An 11,530-nucleotide genomic window follows, 5' to 3' on the forward strand; every position below is an offset into this window, starting at 1 on the left:
TTTTCCTGAGACAAAACAGCACCGACCCCCACCGAAGAAGCATCAACCTCGACCAAAAAAGGCTTGGTCTCATCAGGCTGCATAAGGATGGGGGCAGAACTGAACCTCTCCTTGAGATACACAAAAGCTTCAATGGCCTCAGTAGTCCATAGAACCGTATTCGCACCTTTCCTGGTGAGATCGGTCAGCGGCTTAACAATTATAGAAAAATTCTTAATGAATTTTCTGTAATAATTGGGGAAACCCAAAAATCTCTGTATTGGTTTCAAACCAATAGGCGAAGGCCATTCCTGCACCGCCTGAACCTTCACCGGGTCCATCTCAAAGCCCTCGCTGGAGATAATGTAGCCCAAAAATCTAATTCTCTGCACAGCGAACTCTCATTTCTCCAGCTTAGCAAAAAGTGAATTGTCGCTTAACAACTGCAATACCTCACGTACGCTCTGCCAACGAGACTCCAGATCCGGCGCAAAAATCAAAATGTCATCCAATTACACCACCACATTCTTACCGATCAACGGTCTTAGGATGTCATTAATAAGTTTCTAAAAAAACGCTGGTGCGTTGGTAAGACCAAAGGGCATAACCAGATTCTCAAAATGACCCACTGGAGTGTTAAAAGCAGTTTTCCACTCATCACCTTCCTTCATACGTAACAAATTGTATGCCCCCCGGAGATCAATCTTAGAGAACCACTTGGCCTCCACTAACTGGCTGAACAAGTCAGGAATTAATGGCAGTGCGTAGGAATTGCATACTGTAATTTTATTATTTTCGCGAAAGTCCAGAAATGGACGTAAACCGCCGTCCTTTTTTTTTACAAAAAAAAATCCAACAGCCACAGGTGACTTAGAAGGTCTAATGTGACCGGCGGCCAAGCTTGTCTGTATGTATTCCTCCAAGGCCTTTCTCTCAGGGATAGTAAGATTAAATAAGCGACTCTTGGGAAGAGTAGCTCCATTGACAAACTGAATAGTACAATCATAGTCCCTATGAGGAGGCAAAACTTGCAACTCCTCCTCAGAAAAAACCTTCCAAAAATCCTGAATAGGTACAGGTAATTCCCCTCTTTCCACAGTAGCAATGCGACCGTTACAAAATCTATCAGAGCACTTAGGACTCCAAGACTTAATTTCATTGGTAGACCAGTCCAGTGTGCAATGTGCAATCTTAACCAAGGTATCCCCAAAACCACTGGAGCAGGCAAATTATTTAATACCGCCAAATCCAAATTCTCTTGGTGGATACCATTAATGGTGAGGGGAAATTCAGAAACCTTGTGAGTTATACCTTTCAAGGGAGAGCCATCAACAGCAACCACAGAAATAGGAGATGAAAAAAGTTTGGATTCAAATTTAAATTTTTCCAAAAAACCCTCATCAATCACATTGAGTGTAGAACCACAATCCACAAATACCCGAAATTCAATCAATTCCAGAAAGAAATACTCCTTTTGAGTTTAAACACGCTATGCGGTCGAAACTGACCTCTTTTTTTTTTTCTTTGTTCAAACGAAGCACACAGTTCATAATAAAGTGGTCAAATTTGCCGCAATAAAAACACAATCCTTTAGCAAACCTGCTGTCTTTTTCCTGAGAGTGGAGTGACATCGCCCCAATCTCCATCGGTTCTCCACCCTCCGAACAGACCCTCTGAAAACTAGGAGCTGTCATAGCAATAGATTTCTCTTCATTACTCCTAGCACGCAGTCTCCTGTCCACACGAATGGCTAATTGCTTTGCCTCCTGAAAGGTTCCAGGTTTCGGGAAGGCAATCAGCAGATCCTTAACCCTTTCACCTAGACCATCAAGAAACAAACATTTTAATGCTGAGTCATTCCATTCCACTTCAGCTGACCATCTTCTGAAGTATGTACAATAATTTTCCACATCACCTGATCCCTGCTTTAAATGTCTTAATTCAGTTTCAGCAGATGAGACTCGATCAGGATCATCATACAACAACCGCATAACAGAAAAAAAATCGTCCACAGATCTAAAACACGGATCATTAGGTTGTAGAGAAAAGGCCCATCCCTGTGGTTCTTTGCGCAAAAGTGACATTATAAACCCAATGCGCTGTGATTCATTCCCCGAGGATCTGGGTCTTAAACGAAAATATAATAAACAAGCGTTTTTAAAAGAAACAAATCTTGCCGTTTACCATAAAAAAAATCTGGAAGTCCTACCTTCGGTTCAACAAAATGCGCTCCAGGACAGCTACTCACGTGTTGCTGGAGCTCGGCCACCTCCAAAGACAGTTCTTGCAGGCGTTGAGCCAACTCCTGAACCGACACCATGCTGAAATCAGGATTTCTTTCCTTAGAGTGTTTTATTTTTGGGCTGGACTTACTGTTATGAACTGCTACAAACACTAAGGATAGATAGGAAAACTGTCGCTACAATAGGACTAAGCTGATTCCCTACGATGCAGCGTGGGACCTGTTCTTTGTGAACAGACCCGCCTAAGTCCTCGGCTAGTCTGACGCAGACCTATAGATATAAGGGAGGGGTCCCTACAAGAACTAAGGACTGGGATATAGTTGGACACCTCCTAGCAGAAATTGTAGCAGAGCAAAGGCAAAGAAACAAACAGAAGTACTAGTGGTCAAAAGACCAAGCAAACTACAGAGTAAGGTAAGGCAACTGGCTAGCTTAAGAGTAAATGTAACACTGAAGTCCAGCAAGGCCAGGAGGGTGAAGCTGGATTATATAGGCAAAAAGTCATGTGACCAGCAAAATAGAAAAAACTAACAGGAGGGTTCTAACACCAATAAGGAGGGACTATCATTTCCCATATAAAGGCAGAAGCAGGAAATGCTGCAGCCATCTTGTGGTGAATCTGGATAGTGAGTGAATATTACATTTCACAGTTCAGCAATTGAGATAGGAAAACAAAGCCATAAAACACTGAGGAAATTATAGGAGCCACCTCCTCTTAGTTTGTACCTGTTCATACTTGTCTTTCTGTTTACAAGTGATGATCAGTCTTTTGATATTTGTATACACAGGCTTTCTGTCCGAACACTCCACCCATCAGCCTTTGGTGATTTTAATCACAACTTTATCCTACCTACCCATATAATTGTAGGCTTTCAGCCTTGGAGAGGTATCATATTAGATTAGGTTCCCAGCAAAGAAGATCACCTTGTCATTGGCTGTTGGACACACATATTGGTAAATTATTGCACCAAGTATCTTCATTAATTGTCTGGGGCAAAATCTGCTTGATCTTCGGTCATCTCTAAAGCACTTGATGTTGTGATTAGTGTTGAGCCACCCCTGTAGTGTTCGGGTTCGGTTCGGTTCGTCGAACACCGGGATGTTCAAGGAACTGTTCGTCGAACACCTTAGAACACCGTCGAACACCGTTAAAACCAATGGCAGGCAAACAAAAACACATAGAAACACATAGAAAACACCTTCAAAGGTGTCCAAAAGCTGACAAACTTCTCAGAAGACGCTCTCTTTAAAATAGCCGGCCGGCAATTCAGCAGCGGCATACACCGGTACCCGAAAATTTAGACAAGAAGGAATAGAGCATCACACATAGATTAGATAGATAGAAACATGTCAGTCACATATATAAGAAGTACAGTAACAGTGTTGGTTACTGTACTTGTCATTTAGTGTAAAGGATTTATTAAAAAAAATATTAGTGTTTTCAGGCACCGTCTCTTTAAATAAGCCGGCTGGCAATTCTGCAGCGGTACCCGACAATTTAGAACAGAAAGAATAGAGCTTCACACATAGATTAGATAGATAGAAACATGTCAGTCACATATATAGTAAGTAAAGTGACAGTGTTGCTTACTGTACTTGTCATTTAGTGTAAAGGATTTATTTAAAAAAATAATAGTGTTTTCATGCACCGTCTCTTTAAAGAAGCCGGCCAGCAATTCAGCAGCGGTACCCTACAATTTAGAACAGAAAGATAGAGCATCACACATAGATTAGATAGATAGAAACATGTCAGTCACATATATATGAAGTACAGTGATAGTGTTGGTTACTGTACTTGTCGTTTAGTGTTAAAATAAAGGATTTATTAAAAAAAAAATTGGCGCGGGGTTCCCCGTAATTAAAGTCTCTAGCAGAGGTTAAGCAGATGGCTGGGGCAGATGTTTGAAGCCTGGGAAGGGGGTAATACCCATGGAGTATCCCAGGCTACTAATATCAGCCCCCAGCTGAATACCTATCCTTTACTAGCTATTAAAATGGGGGACCCTCCCCAACAACTGATGTGGGGTCCCCCCTAGTTTAATAGCTAGCAAAGGCTAGGCAGACAGCTGGGGGCTGATATTAATAGCCCAGGAAGGGTGCCATGAATATTGGCCCCCTCTCAGGCTAGAAACACCAGCCGTCAGCCGCCCCAGAAAGGGTGCATCCATAGGCTGCGCCAATTCTGGCACTTAGCCTCGCTCTTCCCACTGCCCTGTAGCGGTGGCAGTAGGGTAATAGGGCTGGGGTTGATGTCAGCTTATAATGCCAGCTGACATCAAGCCCAGGTTAGTAATGGAGAGGCGTCTATAAGACACCCCCATTACTAACCCCATAGTCAAAGTTAAAAAAAACACAAACACCCAGAATAAAGTACTTTAATTGAAATAAACACACAATTCTTTATTGTTCTAAATTAAACCATACTTACCATCACGCCCATTCCAGCTGAAGCCAACGATCTCCTGCAATAAAAGAAAAATAATAAAGCAACCTCATCCTTACCTTTCGATGGTTCCCAGGACAGCTCCAGCTCAGCTACATCGAGATGACAGGCTGGACTGCAGCAGAAAGCTGCCATCCAGCTTGCCATGCTGCACACACTGAGAAGCGCAGGCATGCTTGCGCTCCTCAGTGTCTGGCTGTGACGGCATAAAGATGAGCCGATGTCATGTCCAATGAACTCAGTTCAACTCATGCACGTCACTGACAGCATGGGAAAATTCTCCTGCACTCAGCGCTTCAGCGTGAGAAGTTTCCCACGCTGTCAGTGACGTGCATGAGGTGAGCTCATGTCCAATGAACTCAGCTCATCTCATGTACGTCACTGACAGCGTGGGAAAATTCTCCTGCACTCAGCGCTTCAGCTTGAGAAATTTTCCACGCTGTCAGTGACGTGCTTGAGGTGAGTTCATGTCCAATGAACTCAGCTCACCTTATGCAGGTCACTGACAGCGTCGGAGAATTCTCACGCTGAAGCGCTGAGTGCAGAAGAATTTTCCCACGCTGTCAGTGACGTGCATGAGGTGAGCCGAGTTCATTGGACATGAACTCGGCTCATCTGGATGCCATTACAGCGAGAAACTGAGGAGCGCAAGCATGCCTGCGCTTCTCAGTGTCTGCGGGATGACAGGCTGGATGACAGCTTTCTGCTGCGGTCCATCCTGTCATCTCGATGTAGCAGAGCTGAAGCTGTCGTGGGAACCATGGAAAGGTAAGGATGATGTTGCTTTATTATTTTACTTTTATTGCAGTAGATCGTTGGCTTCAGCTGGAATGGGCGTGACGGTAAGTATGGTTTAATTTAGAACAATAAAGAATTGTGTGTTTATTTCAATTAAAGGACTTTATTCTGGGTGTTGTGTTTTTTTTAAATACTTTACTAGAAATTCATGGCGGTCATGTCTAATATTGGCGTGACCCCTTCAATTTCGGGCTTAGGGCCAGCTGATAATACCAAGCTGGCCCTAACCCCTTTATTACCCAGTGAGCCACCGCACCAGGGCCCTGGATGAGTTGGGTACAGCGCCAGAAGATGGCGCTTCTATGAACGCGCCATTTTCCGGGGTGGCTGCGGACTGCAATTTGCAGCGGGGGGGGCCCAGAAAGCTTGGGCCTCCCTGCGCTGCAGATTCCTGCCCCCAGCTGCCTAGTTGTACCTGGCTGGATACAAAAATAGGGCAAAGCCCCTCGTATTTTTTTTTTAATTATTTCATTAAATAATTTAAAAAAAAAGGCCTTCCCTATATTGTTGTGTCCGGCCAGGAACAAATAGGCAGCTGGTGGTTTGGGGCTGCCTGTTCCTGCCTGCTGTATCTGGCTGGACACAAATATAGTGCGAAGCCTCACGTCAATTTTTTTAAATTATTTCAGGAAATTCATGAAATAATGAAAAAAAATTGACATGGGGCTTTGCCCTATATTTGTGTCCAGCCAGGTACAGCAGGCAGGAACGGGCTGCCCCCAACCACCAGCTGCCTATTTGTACCTGGCCGGACACAAGAATATAGGGAAGCCCATTTTTTTTAAATTATTTCATGGAATAATTAAAAAAAAATTGACGAGGGGCTTAGCACTATATTTGTGTCCAGCCAGGTACAGCAGGCAGGAACGGGCTGCCCCCAACCACCAGCTGCCTATTTGTACCTGGCCGGACACGACAATATAGGGAAGCCCTTTTTTTCTTAATTATTTCATGAATTTCATGAAATAATTTGAAAAAAAAGTACGTGGGGCTTCGCCCTATTTTTGTGTCCAGCCAGGTACAACTAGGCAGCTGGGGGCTGGAATCTGCAGCGCAGGGAGGCCCAAGCTTTTTGGGTCCCCCCCCGCTGCAAATTGCAGTCCGCAGCCACCCCGGAAAATGGCGCGTTCATAGAAGCGCCATCTTCTGGCGCTGTACCCAACTCATCCAGGGCCCTGGTGCAGTGGCTCACTGGATAGTAAAGGGGTTATGGCCAGCTTGGCATTATCAGCTGGCCCTAAGCCCGAAATTCATGGGGTCACACCAATATTAGACATGACCACCATGAATTTCTAGTAAAGTATTTAAAAAAAACACAACACCCAGAATAAAGTCCTTTAATTGAAATAAACACACAATTCTTTATTGTTCTAAATAAAACCATACTTACCATCACGCCCATTCCAGCTGAAGCCAACGATCTCCTGCAATAAAAGAAAAATAATAAAGCAACATCATCCTTACCTTTCCATGGTTCCCACGACAGCTTCAGCTCTGCTACATCGAGATGACAGGCTGGACCGCAGCAGAACGCTGCCATCCAGCTTGCCATGCCGCAGAAACTGAGAAGCGCAGGCATGCTTGCGCTCCTCAGTTTCTCGCTGTGATGGCATCCAGATGAGCCGAGTTCATGTCCAATGAACTCGGCTCACCTCATGCACGTCATTGACAGCGTGGGAAAATTCTCCTGCACTCAGCCCTTCAGCGTGAGAATTCTCCCACGCTGTCAGTGACGTGCATGAGGTGAGTTCATGTCCAATGATCTCAGCTCACCTCATGCACGTCACTGACAGCGTGGGAGAATTCTCACGTTGAAGCGCTGAGTGCAGGAGAATTTTCCCACCCTGTCAGTGACGTGCATGAGGTGAGCCGAGTTCATTGGACATGAGCTCACCTCATGCACGTCACTGACACCGTGGGAAAATTCTCCTGCACTCAGCGCTTCAGCCTGAGAATTCTCCCACGTTGTCAGTGACGTGCATGACGTGAGCTGAGTTCTTTGGACATGAACTCACCTCATGCACGTCACTGACAGCGTGGGAGAATTCTCACGCTGAAGAGCTGAGTGCACGAGAATTTTCCCACGCTGTCAGTGACGTGCATGAGGTGAGCCGAGTTCATTGGACATGAGCTCACCTCATGCACGTCACTGACAGCGTGGGAAAATTCTCCTGCACTCAGCGCTTAAGCCTGAGAATTCTCCCACGTTGTCAGTGACGTGCATGACGTGAGCTGAGTTGATTGGGCATGAACTCACCTCATGCACGTCCCTGACCGCGTGGGAGAATTCTCACTCTGAAGCACTGAGTGCAGGAGAATTTTCCCACGCTGTCAGTTATGTGCATGAGGTGAGCCGAGTTCATTGGACATCTCGGCTCATCTGGATGCCGTCACAGCAGAGACACTGAGGAGCGCAAGCAAGCCTGCGCTTCCCAGTGTGTGCGGCATGGCAAGCTGGATGGCATCGGTTTGCTGCGATCCAGCCTGTCATCTCGATGTAGCAGAGCTGAAACTGTCGTGGGAACCATGGAAAGGTAAGGATGATGTTGCTTTATTATTTTTCTTTTATTGCAGGAGATCGTTGGCTTCAGCTGGAATGGGCGTGATGGTAAGTATGGTTTAATTTAGAACAATAAAGAATTGCGTGTTTATTTAAATTAAAGGACTTTATTCTGGGTGTTTGTGTTTTTTTTAACTTTGACTATGGGGTTAGTAATGGGGGTGTCTTATAGACGCCTCTCCATTAATAACCTGGGCTTGATGTCAGCTGGCATTATAAGCTGACATCAACCCCAGCCCTATTACGCCACTGCCACCGCTACAGGGCAGTGGGAAGAGAGAGGCTAAGTGCCAGAATTGGCGCATCCTATGGATGCGCCATTTCTGGGGCGGCTGACGGCTGGTGTTTCTAGCCTGGGAGGGGGCCAATATTCATGGCACCCTTCCTGGGCTATTAATATCAGCCCCCAGCTGTCTGCCTAGCCTTTGCTAGCTATTAAAATATGGGGACCCCCATCATTTTTTGGGGGGGGCTCCCCCATTTTAATAGCTAGTAAAGGCTAGGTATTCAGCTGGGGGCTGATATCAGTAGCCTGGGAAGCTCCATGGGTATTACCCCCTTCCCAGGCTTCAAACATCTGCCCCAGCCGTCTGCTTAACCTCCGCTAGAGACTAAAATTACGGGGAACCCCACGCCAATTTTTTTTTAAATAAATCCTTTATTTTAACACTAAATGACAAGTACAGTAATCAACACTGTCACTGTACTTCATATATATGTGACTGACATGTTTCTATCTATCTAATCTATGTGTGATGCTCTATTCTTTCTGTTATAAATTGACAGGTACCGGTGTATGCCGCTGCTGAATTGCCGGCTTTTCATGTTTCACTGTGAGCACTGTTCCCATCGATTTGGGCAATCACTGTAATGCCACAACCACCATGGCTGTGGCATTACAGTGAGTGGCAGACAATCCCTGCATGATTGGTGCTCAAAATAGCGCCAGACATGCAGGACACACTTTTGGTGCATGAACAGTTATCGAACATAACCTCGAACAGCCGAATTTTTTGCAAATCGTTCGGGTTCGTCGAACGACTCGAACACCGCCCAAAACAGCTCGAATTTGAGATTGGTGAACAGTTCTAGTCGAACACCGCTCATCTCTAGTTGTGATTATTCATGTATGATTCTCATCATTGTCTGAGAGCTGTGGTGGTGGTGTTCCCTACCAGCAGAGGCAAGACTTCCCTGTTAGTGCGACATCTGTGCAGTGCAGGTCAGAAAGGGCAAAATTGTTTAATTTCTTAACTTAAATAATTGTTTAAGTCCCTGTAATTTCTTAATCATGTTGTGAATAGCAAACCTGTTGTAGATCTAAATACTCAGATTCTCAGATGGCCACAGCACTCAACTACATAGAGGGCTGCCAGCCCCATTTTTCATATGCAGTCCTTTTAGTCTCTTTGTTACTGGCAGTGTTTGTGTGTGAAATGCGTGAACATGCAAAGCATTGTTGCAGCACGTACAACGATATATTTAGCCCAATGCTAGCCAGTACCAGCATCAGGATGTTATTTTTGAGTGGAGTTTGCTCTCTACTCTCAGGTCCCTACTGGGTTGTAGTTGAATGAGCTCTTCCAGGTGCCTGATGCTGGATGGGCTGTAGCTTGTCTTCTTTCTTCATCTTTAGGCTCTTGGTAAGTTCCTGAGATGAGCCCCATATTATATGTACAGCAGTCACAGTGTATGCTATGTTATGTATATAGTAGACTCAGTGTATCCTACATATCTGATGTAAATAACAGGCCCAGTGCATATTATTTGATGTATATATACAGTACAGACCAAAAGTTTGGACACACCTTCTCATTTAAAGATTTTTCTGTATTTTCATGACTATGAAAATTGTACATTCACACTGAAGGCATCAAAACTATGAATTAACACATGTGGAATTATATACTTAACAAAAAAGTGTGAAACAACTGAAAATATGTCTTATATTCTAGGTTCTTCAAAGTAGCCACCTTTTGCTTTGATGACTGCTTTGCACACTCTTGATGAGCTTCAAGAGGTAGTCACCGGAAATGGTCTTCCAACAATCTTGAAGGAGTTCACAGAGATGCTTAGCACTTGTTGGCCCATTTGCCTTCACTCTGCGGTCCAACTCACCCCAAACTATCTCGATTGGGTTCAGGTCTGGTGACTGTGGAGGCCAGGTCATCTGGCGTAGCACCCCATCACTCTCCTGCTTGGTCAAATAGCCCTTACACAGCCTAGAGGTGTGTTTGGGGTCATTGTCCTGTTGAAAAATAAATGATGGTCCAACTAAACGCAAACCGGATGGAATAGCATGCCGCTGCAAGATGCTGTAGTAGCCATGCTGATTCAGTATGCCTTCAATTTTGAATAAATCCCCAACAGTGTCACCAGCAAAGCACCCCCACACCATCACACCTCCTCCTCCATGCTTCACGGTGGGAACCAGGCATGTAGAGTCCATCCGTTCACCTTTTCTGCGTCGCACAAAGACACAGTGGTTGGAACCAAAGATCTCAAATTTGGACTCATCAGACCAAAGCACAAATTTCCACTGGTCTAATGTCCATTCCTTGTGTTCTTTAGCCCAAACAAGTCTCTTCTGCTTGTTGCCTGTCCTTAGCAGTGGTTTCCTAGCAGTTATTTTACCATGAAGGCCTGCTGCACAAAGTCTCCTCTTAACAGTTGTTGAAGAGATGTGTCTGCTGCTAGAACTCTGTGTGGCATTGACCTGGTCTCTAATCTGAGCTGCTGTTAACCTGCGATTTCTGAGGCTGGTGACTCGGATAAACTTATCCTCAGAAGCAGAGGTGACTCTTGGTCTTCCTTTCCTGGGGCGGTCCTCATGTGAGTCAGTTTCTTTGTAGCGCTTGATGGTTTTTGCAACTGCGCTTGGGGACACTTTCAAAGTTTTCCCAATTTTTCGCACTGACTGACCTTCATTTCTTAAAGTAATGATGGCCACTCGTTTTTCTTTACTTAGAATTTCTATTATGGCAAGAAAAAAGTAGCTAACAGTCTATTCAGTAGGACTATCAGCTGTGTATCTATCAGACTTCTGCACAACACAACTGATGGTCCCAACCCCATTTATAAGGCAAGAAATCCCACTTATTAAACCTGACAGGGCACACCTGTGAAGTGAAAACTATTTGCGGTGACTACCTCTTGAAGCTCATCAACAGAATGCCAAGAGTGTGCAAAGCAGTCATCAAAGCAAAAGGTGTCTACTTTGAAGAACCTAGAATATAAGACATATTTTCAGTTGTTTCACACTTTTTTGTTAAGTATATAATTCCACATGTGTTAATTCATAGTTTTGATGCCTTCAGTGTGAATGTACAATTTTCATAGTCATGAAAATACAGAAAAATCTTTAAATGAGAAGGTGTGTCCAAACTTTTGGTCTGTACTGTATATATCGGTCTGAGTATCCTATGAGATGATTATACAACTGTCTCAGTGCCTCCTATGTGATGTATACACCAGTATCAGTATCTTCTATGTGATGTACTGTGTATA

The sequence above is a fragment of the Phyllobates terribilis genome, unplaced genomic scaffold (assembly GCF_046119375.1).
Source record: "Phyllobates terribilis strain yellow unplaced genomic scaffold, ASM4611937v1 Scaffold_11__3_contigs__length_659146591, whole genome shotgun sequence".
Classification (NCBI taxonomy): domain Eukaryota; kingdom Metazoa; phylum Chordata; class Amphibia; order Anura; family Dendrobatidae; genus Phyllobates; species Phyllobates terribilis.